Below are 18,526 nucleotides of genomic sequence, written 5' to 3'. Positions count from 1 at the left end.
TGATACAGTCCATATAGAACGGTAAAGCCCTGTGACAAGTTACTACAATTTGGATAATATTTCATAAATATCCATGCATTTAGCACAGAAATGTCTAGAAAATTGGCGAAATTGCAGCACCATTTGCGTTGTCGCATTCATGTCCTGTTAGCAGTCACTAACAGGTCCATCATATAAACCGACTTCTGTGGGGATATCACTTCATAATTATAAATTGTGATATGATGTCAGTCATCCCAAACAGTTTTATACATTTTATCAACCTAAATACGACGTACTTCCCAAGATAAGTGTCCCGAAATGCCCCAAAATCTTATTGGAATTCCAAAATTTAGAGTTTTGTAAAAATTTTGAGAATTTTGATTTCATCCGACTAAGCACTGTTGCAGGGACGTACCCAGGATTTCATTTAAGGGGGGGGGGGGGCCCACCTGACCAAAATTTTGAAGGTTCATGTTAGCGAAAATTTCTTATTTAGCAATTATGTAAACTAGCAAAATGCCCGCTACTTCGTATGCGGAATAGGAATAACATACAAACAATATTTAATATGGCGAACACTGAAAATTTTGATGTACTAATACCTTTTTGAATTTATTTAATTTTATTTAATACTAGGAGACCGGCGAACTTCGTCTCGCAGTTTGTTAGGTACAGAACTTGATGGCTTTGATTCAAACCTATAATACTATTATTGCTATCACCTTCTTTAGTGGCAAATTTTTCTTTGTTTTGAATTGTTTAGGATTATCTTTGAAGCAGATGCACATTAGATAATTGTACTTTCGACAATTGTCAGTTTGACGAAGAGAGAAGGTACTGAGAGGTTTTCTACAATTCTTGTTTTCACTGAACACGATATTTCACTCAAGTAATTGAATTCGTAGGAAGGAATGCGATCTTAGGAATTTGAATTTAATGCTGAATATAGTGCTTTTTTAAATTTGCATTTTAATCAATTAACCTATTTTGAGCATAAAGATCCGATCGTTATCAGGTAACCTTCGTCAGCTTTTTTCTGACTTCTCTGTTTAACGTGATCTCCCGAATTCTGCTTGCATTGCAAGTTCGGAATTAGATGCAATGGTTCTGGTAACACGGACAAATGCGGTAATTGAATTTTGACTGAGACTGTTCTGTCCAGTACTTGGTACATTGATCCTTGTTAGCAGAGCTATTCTATTAGTTGCCGTTCTCTGTGTGTTTCGGATGCTTGAAGTCTTGTCACACTAACACGTGACTGTTGTCGATTACTTAGTCACCCTATATTTCGACGTAAATAACATAGCCAAATTAATATCACAAACTTATTAACGTTTAATACGTATTTACCTACTTATGTCGCCCGATAAAGAATATTTGTCAGATTATTCGACCAAAAAAATCTCCAGTACCTCCGATTTCTTGTTTTTTTTTTTGTTTTTTTTCTTTCCAATTTTATCATCCTTTTTCGATGTACATACATACATTGTATCAAGAGTACCAGTGTACATATGTATGTATTTGGTCATTTGTAATTGCCTTCCAGCTCTGCGGGAACTAAACTGATTGAATTCATACTCCTTTTCAGTGCGGATATCATTTTTCAGTATCATGAAAGGATCTGAACAGTATCAATATATATCTGGTACAGCGTAAATTTTATACCGCATAAATCGGAAGTTGATCTTTCGAAGATGTTTTTACTTATAGTTTAAAAGTATACATATATGCCACAGCCTCACTTCCAATGAAATTACCTCGGAGCTCTTGATTTTCCAAATAACCCACCAATTTTGTGGATTTGTACTTTTTTCCTCAAAACTGTGGAAACCCCTTTCGGCGTTATCATCTTCATCTTTTCAATCGGCATCTGACCGAAACCACCACTAATCTTTACAAACTCTAAACTAAGCCCTCTCCTTTTAACCATTTTTCGCTGTTAATTTCCTAAAAATACGCTTGAAAATAAATGAAAATCGATTTGATTGTGAATAAAAAATTCTATACAACTTTCAAAAATTGACAAAACAGAGGCGAAAAATGGAACCTCACAGTTGATGCATATAAAATTTTCGCCAAAAACTGTCCAAATAAGTGTCAAGGTATACTCCAAACCCGAATCTCGATAGAAATTTGTGGAAAAATTTACTTTCATGAAAAAATATTTTTGCAAATTTTTCGCAAATTTTCGCGATTTTTTTAAGTTTTATCCTTTTCTGTCATGAGACCATTCCGAATTGGTGCGAATTGTCAAAATCTGTTCAGCCGTTCTTGAGTTATAAGCGTAGTAACTAACATCATTCTTTTTTTATGTATATACTAGCTGACCCGGTCCGCGTTGCTGGCCCGTTGTTTGGGTTCTCAGTGTAAACTTTAGTTATCTATCCAGCATTGATACAGCCATAATTAGGCATCTCTCTAGAAACTTCATAATATAAATCAATGTTTGACATAAATTCGATGTAATGGTATCCCCCAAATTTAAGATATAAAATCTCTTTTATTATACCCTTCACCATAAATTGACACTTTTTGAAGCACTTTGTGACCCACATATAATGATCGGTGCACATCAATTAACATTGCTATATATTGGATTGTTGGTCTCGGTTGGGGTCGTAATTATTACTGCAGAGAATTGTCAGTATAGGTCCACGTTTTGATATAGCTCCCATAGAACGGTACCGCTATTTTTGAGGCTTTAACATCATTATCACACCAAAATGGCTAAAATTTGGTTTTAATGTAATTTAAAGAGGAGAGCATATATTATATATTAGATTTTGCCTTTTATATATTAGATTTTGCGTGCCTAAAAATGCTATAAACGCTGAACACTAAACAATAAGTGGGATAGCGCGATCAACTCCACATTTTGGAATACAGTAAAATCCCGATAACTTGAGATGTCACTATCCAGAGGTTAAATCCACCAATAATAGCGAAAATCAGGCGCCACCCTTCTATGGGAGCTATATCAAAACGAGGACGTATACTGAAAATTCTCTGCAAGACAGCTTACGACCCCCAAAAGTTACTATATCTCCAAACTATCGAAAATCGGGAGGTACTGCTTTCTGGGAGCTATATCAAAACGTGAACCTATAACTGTTGCATACCGAGCGCAAATAAAAAGGCGTGTCTTTCGGTCGATACGAATATTTATACTCTCCTCTTTAAATTACAATAAAACCAAATTTTAGCCATTTTGGTGTGATAATGATGTTAAATCCTCAAAAATAGCGGTACCGTTCTATGGGAGCTATATCAAAACGTGGACCTATACTGACAATTCTCTGCAGTAATAATTACGACCCCAACCGAGACCAACAATCCAATATATAGCAATGTTAATTGATGTGCACCGATCATTATATGTGGGTCACAAAGTGCTTTAAACTGTCAATTTATGGTGAAGGGTATAATAAAAGAGATTTTATATCTTAAATTTGGGGGATACCATTACATCGAATTTATGTCAAACATTGATTTATATTATGAAGTTTCTAGAGAGATGCCTAATTATGGCTGTATCAACGCTGGATAGATAACTAAAGTTTACACGGAGAACCCAAACAACGGGCCAGCAACGCGGACCGGGTCAGCTAGTTATGTATATTATCTGAAATAATAAATGTTTGAACATTTTGTGATGACCGCGATATTTCACTTCCGCGAAGACCATTCAGGGTCAAGACGGTAATTACAGTAGTATTGCAAACAATCTGTAAACAATACGTTCAAAAATATTATGGACTTTAAACAAATTGAAGGAGAACCTCCGGTCACTACACTTAGCTATATTAAAATAGCTCACGACCGCGCTATCCCACTTGTTTAAGCTAGTGTTCTCATCATTTTTGTGTCACGCTTACTAAAATTATGTATATTAATTGAAGTAATACATTTTTGAAAACTTTGTGATGACCGCGATCATTCAGGGAAAACAATCTGTAAACAATACGTTCAAAAATATCAAAGATTTCTGATTTTCTTAAAAACATTGTTGGGAGGACCACCGGTCACTATTCTTAGCAGTAAAAAACAGCTTACGACCGTTCTAATTAACTGAAATAATACATTTTTGAAAATTTTGGGATGAACGCGATATTTCACTTCCGCAACGACCATTCAGGGTCAAGATAGTAATAACCATAGCAATGCAAACAATATATTAAAAAGTATCTTGAATTTCGCGGTTTTCTTAAACAATTTGTGGGGAGGACCACCGGTCACTACACTTAGCGGGATAAAAAAATTGATTACGACCTATTCTCAGACCTAAAAACTCAACATACAAAATTTCATAAGATTTCCCAATCGATTTTTCGGAATTTCTACTGACATCTCATGTTATCGGGATTTTACTGTATTCCAAACTATGGCGTTGACCGCGTTATCCCACATATTGAAGCCAGTGTTATATCGGTTTTGTAGTCACGCTTACTAAAATTAGGTATATTATCTGAAATAATACATTTTTGAATAATTTGGGATGACCGCGATATTTCACTTCCGCGACGACCATTCAAAAAAATATATAGCCTATTTTCACCACCGGTGTTCCCAGTACATTATCTGAAATTTTCAAGAAAATCTATTCAGCCGTTTTTGAGTCTATTCGGAACATACAAACATACAAACAAACAAACATACTAACATACACACATTGCCTTTTATATATTAGATATAGATTTAATTTTATTTAAGTACTGTTCGTACACGTTTTGTTCGAATTTTAAAAAAGACCTTATCGCACCTGAAATTTGAGAATTTTATCCACATTTTCCAACCGAATTTTGGAATTTGTGATATCAAAATGTAGAAAACCTTTATTCAAAAGATGTTACCTAATATAACAGTTAATTTTTGAGGCATTTTATTTTAGGCCTTTTTATTCTCAGGGTGTAAAAATCTTCTGGTAAAACATAACCGTATAGATCTACCTTTTCTAATGAACTTACTATAATGTTCAGAATAGACAACAACAATAAAAACAAATTTTGTTGAAAAGATACGTTTGACTTTTTGATTTCAGTACATTATTTCAAAACTGAATCCGTGTTTACATGAAAACAATAGTACTCTATTCAGTACAATTTTTAAAATCCAGGACCTTAGCTCAATTTTTTCAGTTTTAGCTCTTCTTGTTCACCCAATGCCAATGGTTTCTACCTTTCATACATTTAAAGGCGGATTTTCATAAACATTCTGATCCAATCTCAACGGTGATTCTCATAATAAATTTCATTAATCGATTCACCCAATACCAGTGCTTCAATATTTAGTATTATTTAATACTTCTAGTACGCTGATTGTACGACCACCTCTAATAATGAACCTGACAAATAAATAATAAATCGGAATTCCACTTCTAGCCCAATACCAAATTTATTGCAATTTTGTACTTTTCACACATTAATTATATAATTCCATCTTCATTGCTACACCCAACGTCAAATTTAATAGCATTTAGTACATTTCGTATTTCTCAATAAGTCATCCAGCCCTCAGCCTAATTTTAGAATTTGTATGCATTTCAAAAAATCCGTATTTAAACACCTGCACAATCCCTCATACAACAATTCGAAATTCCACCTATATCCCATCATGCAACACCAAACTGGTACCAAATTTAGTACTTATAGTATGTATAAGTTTCAAAAATTACTTCTATTTATCCAAAACTATATCCCAACCGCGATTTAGTATTTTTCGTATACATTAGTACGAATTTCCAAAACATCCTCTCTATCTCCACTCTAAACGTCAACTGCTATACTAATACCGAATTTCACAATTTCAGCTCTACCACACAATAACAATTTGGACCAAATTCTGTGCCATTTAGTAATTTTCGTACACTTATTATACGTATATCCACAACCACATCCATATCTCAACTAGAGTTGTGTCGTTCATGAACGAACCGGCTCAAAGGAACGATTCCGTGAAAAGAACGAACGGATCCGTATCCAGCTCATTCTTTTATATCGTTCATTTAGATCCCCGATGGACGAGTCATTGCTGCTTACAAAATTAGCAGTATTGGTTTTGCAGTCAAAATCTAAACAAACGCTGCGTTAGCCCAAGCAGCACAAATTTCCACACAAAACAAACAATGATTCAGAGATCTACTCTCGCTCAGTAACTCACCTCATTCAGTAGCACATCTCGGTCATTTCTTTCTTTTGCATCATTCGTTCATCTGGTTCTTTCATATCGAAACCACCACCACTACGTTCAGAAACAAAACCACCCCCATTAGCACACAAACAAGCAAGTAACACAACAGTTGTGTCATTCGTGAACGAACATTATCAAAAGAACGATTCGGTGAAAAGAACGACGGAGTCGTATGCAGCAGAGAACGAACGACTTCAAAAGAAAATAATACAGTCAAATGTATTGTTGAACGAAAAAGAGCCAACGAACGAAGTAAATGACCCGGATCTTTTTGGTGAACGGAATGAAAAAGATCGATCAGCTCAATGAACGAGATTGCGCAACACTAATCTCAACCCTACACACCAACAGCGGCTATAATACCAAGTTTCCGGATTCCACATCTATTCATAATACCATTAATACTTTTCGTATGAAAGTACGAATTTCAATAAATATCTCCAACAGTAATTGCGAATTTTAGGATTCCACCTCTATCCGTCCACCCAAATCTAAATTGTACCAAATTTAGTACCATTTATTACTTTTCGTACCCATAAGTACGAATTTCCAAAACTTCCTCAATCCCACACTCCAACAGTAACCTTAACCCGAAATTTCAGGATTCCAGCTCTATTCGTTCACCCAAATATATACCCATGAGTACGAATTTCCAAAGCTACCTCAATCCTACACTCCATAAGTAATCTTAATTATAAATTTCAGGTTTCCAGCTCAATCTGTTCACCCAATTCCAAAATGTACCAAACTTAGTACCATTTAGTACTTTCCGTACCCATAAGTACGAATTTCCAAAACTACGTCAATCCTACACTCCATAAGTAATCTTAATTCCAAATGTACCAAATTTAGTACCATTTAGTACTTTTCGTACCATAAGTACGAATTTCCAAAACTAAGTTAATCCTGCAGTCCCACAGTAATCTTAATTCCAAATTTCAGGATCCCAGCTCTATTCGTTCCCCCAAATCCAAATTGTACCAAATTTAGTACTTTTCGTACCCATAAGTACACATTTCCAAAAATTCCTCAATCCTACACTCCAATAGTAACTTTAATTCGAAATTTCAGGATTCCAACTCTATCCGTTCACCCAAATATAAATTGTACCAAATTTAGTACTTTCCGTACCCATAAGTATGAATTTTCAAAACTAACTCAATCCTACACTCCATCAGTAACCATAATTCGAAATTTCAGGATTCCAACTCTATCGGTTCAACTAAATTTAAATTGTACCAAATTTAGTACCATTTAGTACTTTCCGTACCCATAAGTAACAATTTCCAAAACTACCTCAATCCTTCACTCCATCAGTAATCTTAATTCCAAATTTCAGGTTTCCATGTCTATCTAAAACAAAATTGTTCCACATTTGGTACTATTTAGTACTTTTCGTACACATTAGTATGAATTTCAAAAACTATCCCCATATCTCAACGGTAATCTAAATTCGAAATTTCAGGTTTTCAGCTCTATCCGTTCACCCAAATCCAAATTGTACCAAATTTAGTACCATTTAGTACTACTCGTACACATAAGTACGATCTTCCAAAATCATTTTCATATATCAACACTACTTCCCAACCTATATTCCCATACCAAATTTCAAGATTCTAGCTATAACCGTCCAAAATATACAATTGGTACAAAATTTAGTAACTTTTAGTACATTTATAGGTCGAATTTCCAAAAACCCTTTGATACATCTTTCTAGCTCTCCATCAGTTACCCTCATTCCAAATTTCAGAATTCTAGCTCTTCCTGTATAGTAATTCATAAAATGAGAACGGCTAGGTCGATTTCTGTAAAATTTTTTGTCAGTTATTCGTATTTTCGAGGAGAAGGTCTTTACGCAAGAAAATTTTGGAAAATCTCTCTGGAAAAGTCGGAAAATTGGAAAAATCGAAAATTGAGTTTTTGTATGAAATTTTATTCCTTAATAGCGAGACGAAGTTCGCCGGGTCCGCTAGTATAATATAAGATTACTGATGAAATAATTTTCATTACTTTTTTTAATTAAAATGACGTAAGACTTCTTGGTCAATTTCCCCTTGTTTCCAGAAATTTTGACAATATATCATAGTTAATATATGTTCAAAACAATGGATATATTAATAATCGCATATACTTTTGGGTGTATCATTTATCAAATTCAGTGATATCACTTCGGTAAGACCAAAAAAAAGAGTGTACAATCGGAAAGCCTTAGAAAAATCTTAACATTTAATTTTGTTGTTTACATGGAATGTTGAGGACCTTTCCTTTGTTTCCTACAAAAGTTCAAAATCACGGCTTCAATTTTCCACTCCAATTTTATTGAGAAATTTATGGAAGGAAAATGGGATTAGTAGAGAATTGATTTATGCAGAGGGAACGTTCGGATATCATGGCGTTATGCATCGTTTTTATATTTACAGGTAAATCTGGGAGTTATATAAATAAAGGAAAACACGCCGAGAAAATGGTCAATATTTCATTTTCGGTAATTCAGGTGTCCAATCGTTGTTATTGTCATAAAGAAATCAATTGTAGTTATTTCCCTGAATATATTTTGGTGCCCAATCGTAGATCTTATTACAAAGAATTTCTGAAGGCGATAGTGGTTTTTTTGAGAGAGAACTAATGCTGAGCAATAGTGTGTCTATCCATCATGAAATTCTAGCACCCAATGGCGGGTATGTAAATGACAAATTCTGTCGCCCAATCATACATCTGTCAATAGACTAATTTCGGCGTCCAATCGTCGGTCTTCCCTTATAGAAAATCAAGTTTCCTATCGTGGATCTTCTCATAAATTGATAAAGAACAAGGAAAACTCTGACAACCAGTATTGAATTATTTTAAAGTGAATGTCTGGCGCCCAATCCCAATCCATTTTTCCCAATCTACCAAAATGTGCCTCATCGAAATAATAGTTTAAAGACCAAAGTGTGTTTGGAAGAAATCTCTTTCAGAAAACTTGGTGTCGACTAAGCAGTGTCCGTTCGTCTGGGTGGCTGCCTGGAGTGCACGGTAGCTCTCGAACAGATCAACCGATTCGGTCCAAAATTTGGCCTTCGTGATATTTTGTTCAAATTTTGGGCCATATCGATTCACTCCTTCCACAGAGTATTTCAAAATTTTTTGGAGATGTGCAGTTTAAGACCCCTCTGTAATTAGTAATTATACCAGTGTAAGACTATGAGCTCAGTAGTCATGGCTTCACTTCCTTTATGATAATAATTTAGTTATAATTAAAAATTACATCTTTGTGTTTATTTCAACCTGAGTCCATATTTTATTGTAATTCAATTGTTTGAATAACAACAAAATATTTTAAAGTGGATATGAAATTGATTAGTTGCGGGCGAAGGGTAGGGAATACTATAGTTTCAGTTGTCACCAAAAAACTTCATCAGTTCCCTTTTTCGCCGACTCTGTATCGATAAACAGGTCAATAAAGCCATCTAGCAAATTAAATAAAATGAGAAATTTTCTGTATGGCCCTAAAGCTGTTTACCCTACAATTTGAGTCGAACTAAAGAATTTCATATCCACCACTGTTTTTATGTCGTCTTTGCTTCGCAAAGAATACGAACATAGGAGTGTTGCTTCAATAAGCGGGGGTAAAAACAACAAGAAAGTTGCTTTTGCATTACGCATTGGTCAACAAGGCCGTGCTGATGCCTATTATTGTTGTTGGCGTTTTTTATTGTTGGACTGCAGAATTTTACATCTTTGTGTTTATTTCAGCTTTAGTTCATATTTTGTTGTAATTCAATTGTTTGAATAACAACAAAATATTTTAAAGTGGATATGAAATTGATTAGTTGCGGGCGAAGGGTAGGGAATACTATAGTTTCAGTTGTCACCAAACACCTCCATCAACGCCAACAACAAAAAATAATTTTTTTACCAAAATATGTGTTTATTTTGGCTGTAACATCGAAACTATAAACTATATCTATTTTGAAAAAAGTTGACTTATATTCAAAAATGTATCAATTTTATGTACACTCCGCGAATTCTGAGTAAAATGTTGCATGTATTATGCAATCTACTCGCTGAAGTCACTTTGAGAGAACTTTTTAGTAACAATTGTGCTCATTAAAATAATTAGCGTTTTTATAATATTTTCTTTATTAAAAGCCAAAATAAAACCGCCATAACTTTTGTCCGCAACAACCAAAAATTGGCTCGCGATCTGATTCGTACTGTGAAATTTTTGCTTAACCTATATACCAAAAATCTTTGATGTAAGGTGTAATTTTTTCTCCATCGCGAAAAAAGTTTCCGCACCGAATGCATTGAAGTTCAGTAATGCATTTTTTAATTTTATTTGTTATAATGACATATACGATTTTTATTAAAATTTGTATTTTGTTTAAATCTAATTTAAAATCAATATCAAACCATTCTGAACAATTTGTTATCAAATCGCGGCATTTCAGAGCATATTAGGAACTTTTGACAATATTGCCATTTTGTTGTTTTTTTTTTTTCATAAACTCGCGAATTTTTTGTTTATATCTATTGTACCTATCGGACAACAGGATATGGTGTAATTTGCAACAAATTCGCGAAAGTTACAGACAGTTTTTAATGACTTTGCATGTGAGAATTGTATTTATTTTCTATAAATATTTATTCAAACAAAGCAAATTTAAATCTTTAAGTAGAAAACATATCAAAAGGGTTTTAGTAATCGCAGTCGGTGCAGAAACTTTTTCCACCGAATCGATCTTAGAAACGCGTTTTCGTTATCAGGACAAAATTCCCCATACGGTACTGGTGGTGTATTTTTTGGTTATAGCCCTAATGTACATATGTATATGTATGTCACGATGAGGATTGCATCCGCTTCTTTCATAAATGCCAATAACTGTGAATTTTTGAACAATTGGTTCTAGTTTTAGTATTGGTTGTTCCTGTAAAATCACGCTTATGTTCTAAGTCTTTTGTTTAAAGTACTAAGCGATTTCAATGAAATAAAACATGTTGTTTCTAATCCTTTGTTTATTGTCTTCTTTGTGCCCAATACCTTAAGCCATATCTTGAAACAATGTCTAATAATTTCCACATAACTCATACATACTCGTATATACATACATACATGTTCAATCGTACTTTTCAGTACTTTCTACATGCTAACTGTTTCGTAGTTCTTCTTCTTCTTCATTCGCAGTTTAGAATACAATTTATTTTATTGTTTCTATTTAAAGATGGAAATGTAAACGTGACTCATGTTTTCCCGAACGGAACGCATTCGCCATCTCCAGCAGTCATCTCCATACACAGATATCCAGTTAAATAGTCACACGGACAGTCTGTCTGTCATTGCATAAATTGCAAATATATTGTATAATCTTAACAAATTTTTACATGTTCCAAAGCCATGAGCAAAATTGTTGTTGTTTGTACAAAACGGTTTCTCATCACAATTGAGAATTGTTTTTGCTAATGTTTACCGCCGTGTTGTTGACGCATAACAAATGATAAACAAATCATCACATTTGCACGCCCGAAACCACAGAAAAAAGCTAAATGCCAAAAATGACCTGCGGAGTTCTATGGAAAAGATTCGCTTGAAGTGTCATAAAGTAAGGGGCACAGAGAAGAACTGCTTAAAATGTTGATGTCTATGCTGTTGTGGCTAAGTATATATGTGTGAAACGTTTGGCTTGATCTCCTCCAATCATGACTACCTAGTCTTTGATTGTTTATGATTTACATAGTAATTGTACAATCGTATAAAGGCCCAAACTCAATCTTTCAATAAAACTATAGTTTATTATATTTATTATAGTTATTAATAGCTATGAAATATACTATAGTCTATGGCAGTAAGAAATATAAATTATAAAGCAGCCAACATTTTCATCTGTCTACTTCTTGTCAATATAACGCAAACTAACATTTAACGGCTTTTAATAGATATCGCCTGAGAACGGACATACATAAGTTATTTATAATTATGTTTGGCCGAAATTTTCTCACTCACAGTCATCAATCGTGGTCAGGATTTAAGACTTTCATCTATTGACAGATCTCTTCACATTATGAAGTTATTTTTTCGACATGACTATGCAGGGATACCTATCAACAAGATGATGATTTGGATGGTTTTATCTACAGCACCTAAGCAGATACCGCACAACAACATTTCTTTGTATCGATGCACTGGCAATACCTTAGCCTCCTCAGTTAAGTGGTCCACCGAAGAAATGGGAAGACACCCTATTGCAACTCGCAGGGCTGCATTCTGACAGGTTTGTAAATTCTTCCATCGGGTATAATTTACGTTGGCATACCTCACTGACGCTGCTTAGTTTACCACAGACCGACCTATCCCTAACAACTGGGGACTTGAGATGGCTTATAACGGCTTATATACCCACGAGTTAGGGGTAATTAGTGGTAGAAATTATTGATCAATCGATATACACATTCAGTGGAAGCTTTATATCCGCAATTCATGTGATGAACCACGTCACTGTTGACACAGTGGCGGATGTGGTTTAGGTTTAAGGACGGGTGAATATAATTACACCGTCTGGTCTGAGAGATTTGAAAGGCTGAAAGGTAATGATCGCCCACGAATTCTGACCTTACTTATTGACCTATTGATCACGTTCTCATCTTCCACGGTAGGGTTACGCGTCCCTACCTGCAGTGGTGGGTTTGAACCGACATGCTTATGGTTCCGAAAGTGGGTTCTAGTCAGTAGGTCCAGTGTCTCTGCGATTCCATTGATCTCCTTGGATTGGGATGACTTCCTCGACTTCCAAGCGACTACACTGATGACGACCCGTGGGTTGGTTTGCTTCTGATAAGATCTAGGACTTGAAGTATTTTCCCTTTCCGGGTTTGCCCGCAATGTCTTTTGACGATATGGCCTCCACTGGTTCTGGGAGAGGAATTCGGTCAATCGAGATTATTCTTTTAGGCATATTTGGATACAGTTCCTCTATCCTTCTCCTCTCTATTGTTTTATGTCTTAGCTTCGCCCTGATCTCCACAAATTTCTTTCTAGTAATATGGACTGGGTTCTTCTCAAGCAACTGACTGCAGAAGCAGGCCTTACAAGACGCAGTGAGAATCACCGTGATACTCATTTGCTCATAAAACAAGGAGGCATTATTCCATGTACGTACCGAGATACTTTCCTGGCTTAAGCCTATGGTTGAGCTACCACTTAACAGAGATAGGATGTCATTGCCACTCTTGACCACTATATCACGAATCACGTTTTTAGCCTTGCCGAGGATGCCTTTATGTAAGCTGGGGCTAAATGTTGTCGTGTTATTTGTTTTTCGTTCTCATCTTTACTAACAATATCTACTGTTATCACTTGCCGATTTTTATACCCTATACCACAATGTGGAAAAGGGTATTATAAGTTTGTTTTGGTAAAAATTCATGTAACACCACGAAATATTCGTCGGAGACCCCCAATGTGGTATACCATTCTTCATATCTCGACGAGATAAAGCGATTTTGAGATGTGTGTCCGTCCGTCCGTCTGTCCATTATAAATTGTAAACACGCTCCAGGCCGTAATTATGGACCGATCGTCACGAAATTTTGTATGGAGGTCGGGTTCAGATCAGAATAGATCCCTATTCGTATTGGTGATGATCGTGAAATATTTAGCGGGTGAAATGGACCAAAAACATAATATTTATCCAATTTTCTAGCGGCTCTGTAGGTTTCAATAATAGTCCGATCAACGCGTAATTTTAAATAAAGTAAGAGTATATCACAATGGAGAAGCTTGCAATTTGAAATGGCGATCGGATAATATTTAGAGGGTTAAATGGACCAACACTTTTGTGTGAAAATTGTGAAAATTTTTAATATACAGCTAATATCTTAATTCCTGGAAGTGACATTCCAGACAAGTGAGATATGCTTGAAAGTGGAACGCTTGACCTTTCAATTGATGCCAATTATGTTGGTTATAGCCTAATATATTCCATTATTTGTTTGTAGTGTAATAATAAACTCGCTAGAAGTCGCAATTATACATCAATAGTCACGATATTTTGCACCGGGTAAAAGTATAGGTCGAAAAAGATGCCTACAATTTTGAATGATGATCTGATATTCTTTAGCGGGTGAAATGGACCATTACTTTTGTATGAAAAATATGAACATTTTATTTTTGGTCGATATTTTAATTCCTTGAGGACATGTATATTTCGCAAAGTAGCATACATATGGAAAAAACTACTGACCTTTCCTCTGATGTAAATTGCAATAAAGTGTTTGCTAGATAACGGGCCTACTGCCTAATATATAATGGGTTCTGTGTAGAGAACCACATTTTTATCCCATGCTACATATTGTCTCTCCAAAAGTTTACGTAACACCACGAAATATTCGTCCTAGACCCCTTTTTTGGTATGCCAAAATTCATATCTCGACGAGATAAAGCGATTTAGTGATGTGTGTCCATCCATTAAAAATTGTAAACAAGCTTTTAAGGGCGCAATTATGGACCGATTGTAACAAATTTTTTAAGGAGATTGGGTTCGGGCCAGAATAGAAATGATCAGTTTTTGGTGATGATCGTGAAATGTTCACGGGATGAAATGGACCAAAAACAAAATTTTAACCAATTTTGTAGCGGCTCTGTAGGTCAAAATAATAACCCGCAAAATTTAAACAAAGTTTGAGTTTATGATAAAGATCAGATAATACTTAGCGAGTTAATGGACTGAAACTTTTGTGTGAAATTGGTAAAAATTTCAATAACGTAGCGGTTAAACAACGGAAGTAGTAGTACTACATAAATGGGTTTCATTACATTTTAGTTTGTGTGAACTAAATTTTCTTTCCTGCTACAAAAATGTCTTTGTCATGCTAGATAACTTTTTGGTTTTGGTCATAAGTATTATACACTACATCTCTGGTATTTGATAATTAAATTTTCACAATCATTGAAAATAAGTTCCGTGGAGAGCGTTTGTCCAGGGATAGTGGTATAGGGTATGCCATGGTCGGCTCCGTCCGACTATAGACTTTTCTTACTTGTTTATTTTTCTTTAGGCGGATATTATCATATTCCTTGCCTGGTAGAACACAGTAGGATCAACGAGGTAGGTATTTAGCTGATACAAATGTTATCAATATTGTTGCCTAACGATGAGCGTACAATCATTGGCTTAGGTATTATCTCAATTTCATTGGGAGGTCCTGGATTTGCAGAAAGGTACACGCAGAGAAAAAATATGATTGATCAAACAATATTCGAAGAGCAAAATATGTATTGTAAAGATATTGTTAGATTCTGTATACAGTATTGTGAATTCAACAAACGTTTTTGTCAATTTCAGCAATTGTTTTTGTTAAATCCAAAAATAATTGTAGTCAGGTGGACAATATTTTTTCCTTTTCTTCGACAATTTTTTTTTCTCTTCTCTCGGTATTCGATGCTGTGGTTAAAAAACAATTTTGTTGAGTTTTGTTTGTATGACAGGATTACTTTATCTTTGTTTTTTGTGTATGTGTACCAACAATGAGATTCTTGTTTTCAGTTGTTTCTGTTTTGTTTCATTCTTCATTGTATTTTGATGGTTCTCTTATACCGGTAAAATCTGAAAAGTGGTAGTAATATGGGGTTCCTTTCATGTTTGTTATGGTTTTTAATTATTCCTTATGTTCTGGTGGGAACTTGGATGAGCGCAATGGAGAAGCTTTGTTTGTCTTTGTTGTCAGTTATGTCAGCAAACCATGTATTGTGTTCATCAATGCTCGTTATATTATACGCGATATTTATATCAAAGTTATGTGGAAAGTGTATATGAGGAGTATATACATTCAAATCAAAAATTTCAGTAACAGGTTTTTGGGCTGACAATAGTTTTTGTTAAAATTCTAGATAATGATAGTTTCTACCATCTGTATTGTAATGATTTTACAATATTGCGGAAATTCGTTTTTGTTTTCTAAGTTTGGAGCAAAAGATGGTATTTTTGGATTACAATGCTTGAAAAAAAACATATTTTTGAACAAAAAAAGATATTTTTGTTCCAACAAAAGTGTGTTTAGGTTAAACCGTTCCGAATATATCACGCCTCAAGGTCAACTCTGAGAGGTTTGCACTTCTTGTCTCTGAATTCCATGTAGGACGATACATATAGTTGGTGACTTTACGTTTCAAACAGACCTACGGGTAGAACATTCGACATTCTCAAACAGCATAACATGAAAGCTTTTGTTATGAAATCAATGTAATTCTGTGACACGGTCGTTTTGGTTGGCTTTGGCCAATATGATCGGAAATGACGTGCTGTGCTGTTTTGGTACTATGCTGTTTCAGGATCCCTTGTTGATAATCCACAAACGTATAACACGCTCTGATGCTGGAGAGGAGTATCGACTCAAGAATCTTCGCTACTGGCGACAAAAGTGAGATCGGCCACCTTTGCTGGCATTCTTGCCTGGCTTCAATAGCGAGACCAACCTGCCCATTTTCTAGCCTTCAGAAACTATTAAGTTGGCCAAAGACATGATGAGGACTTTGCTCAGATCAACGGCTGGTTCATTCAACTGCTTTAGAATAACCATTGAAACTCCGCCATGTCCAAGTGCTTTAAATAATTTGGCGCCTCGGTTTAAAACTGCAAAATCGTAAACTGTTGTGATTCCTACTCGGCTGGAAAGATCGCCAACGACGCACAGTGTCACGGCAGCGATCAAAAATGAAAAAAAAACAAGTACCTCGGAGCTCAAATATTTTTATGGGAGGCGATAGAAAACATTCCAAAATTAACAACATTTATTATCTTCAAGTTATTATAAAACTGATTTTTTAGGGTTGCTTTGGATGTAATTAGCTTGGCTTCACATTTGTTTGGAAGTAAATAGTGATCAAGTGATGTTTACAGTTACCCAGACCTGTAGCTCTTAGTTCATCAATTTTGGGCAGCAAATTTTAAAATTAGGGGAGTGGGAAAATAATTGTATAAAAGTGTATATCGATATTATTATGAGTTGTGGACAGTGAGTACTTCAAATGTACGAAGGTGCCAATTGCAGAGGTTTGCAGACGAACATGTTATTTATCTTTTTCAGTGACCACCTCATTATGGGGTCATTAACTTTTTTAATTGGGAACCCTGCACCTCAAAATTCAGCAAATTTAGTCGATAAATTTAGCCTAAATATTAAAAATATCGAAAATTGGAAAGTACCGTTTTATGGAGGTTATACCAAAATGTGGACCGAGCGTCCCAATTTTTTGCCCTCGACATTCTCAGTTAACAATAAGTACTTATTCAAAAATTCATTCACCTACGCCAACTTCTTCTATTTTTTGTCACGGTTTATATAAACTCACGACATAGTGCGACGCAAACCCCTCCTATTCGCCCGGTCGTTATCGGGGGTCTCAATAAATTACCGACTAAAGTAATCCTCGCACCTCTTAGGATATGTCAAAACCATCTTTATGCCGAGGTTTCGATAACACCCAACGGTTGTCCAATTTACTATTTCATGTATTCGGCCAGAAGGAATATGCCTCGGAAATTCCTCGCTGGTACCCGGACAGTAGGGAGATTGGACAGATATCTGCTACCCGAATATTAGAAAGATTGGAGAGTTATTTGAAGCGTTGGTTGGTGAATTCTCTGAATTCTGAATTTGGGTGGTCTATTGAGTTGCATGAGGATAGGGAGTTTGTCTAAGCGAAGGAAAATGACGGGTTGCAAAGTTACGTAATTATACCCTACACCACTATGTGGGGAGGGTATTATAAGTTGGTTTTGGCCAAAAAGTTTGTAACGCATCGAAATAATGGTCGTAGACCCATACTTATATATATCAAAATGAATGTCTCGACGAGCTGAGTCGATCTGGCTATGTGTGTCCGTCCGTCCGTCTGTCCGTCTGTCCATCTAAACTTTGTAATCACGCTACAGGCCGCAATTTTGATCGGATCGTCACGAAAATTTCAGGATTAATGGGGGTCTCACAGATGAAGAAGCATATTGATTTTGGTGATGGTCGGATAATATTTAGGGGTCGGAATGGACAAACACTTATTTGGAGAAAAGTCAACATTTTATTTCAAAGCCAATATCTCTGTTTCTTTAAGAGGTATATCAAAAGCAAAACCTGGCAAGGAAAGTAGAAAATATCACCTTTACAACGGTGTAAAGCAGGTTGTCGTAGGTGGTCAAATAGCAAAGATATGGCAGTAGCCGATAATGCATCCCATTTTCCGATTATTTTGTAATCACGCTACAGGTCGCAATTTTGATCGGATGGTCACGAAATTTTGGGAGTTAATGGGGGTCCCAAAGAGAAAGAAGCCTATTGATTTTGATGATGGTCGGATAATATTCAGGGGTCGGAATGGGCAAACACT

This window comes from Musca autumnalis, unplaced genomic scaffold, assembly GCF_047663935.1.
Source record: "Musca autumnalis isolate F117 unplaced genomic scaffold, ASM4766393v1 scaffold_5, whole genome shotgun sequence".
Lineage (NCBI taxonomy): Eukaryota > Metazoa > Arthropoda > Insecta > Diptera > Muscidae > Musca > Musca autumnalis.
Note: the sequence above shows the minus strand (reverse complement) of the source record.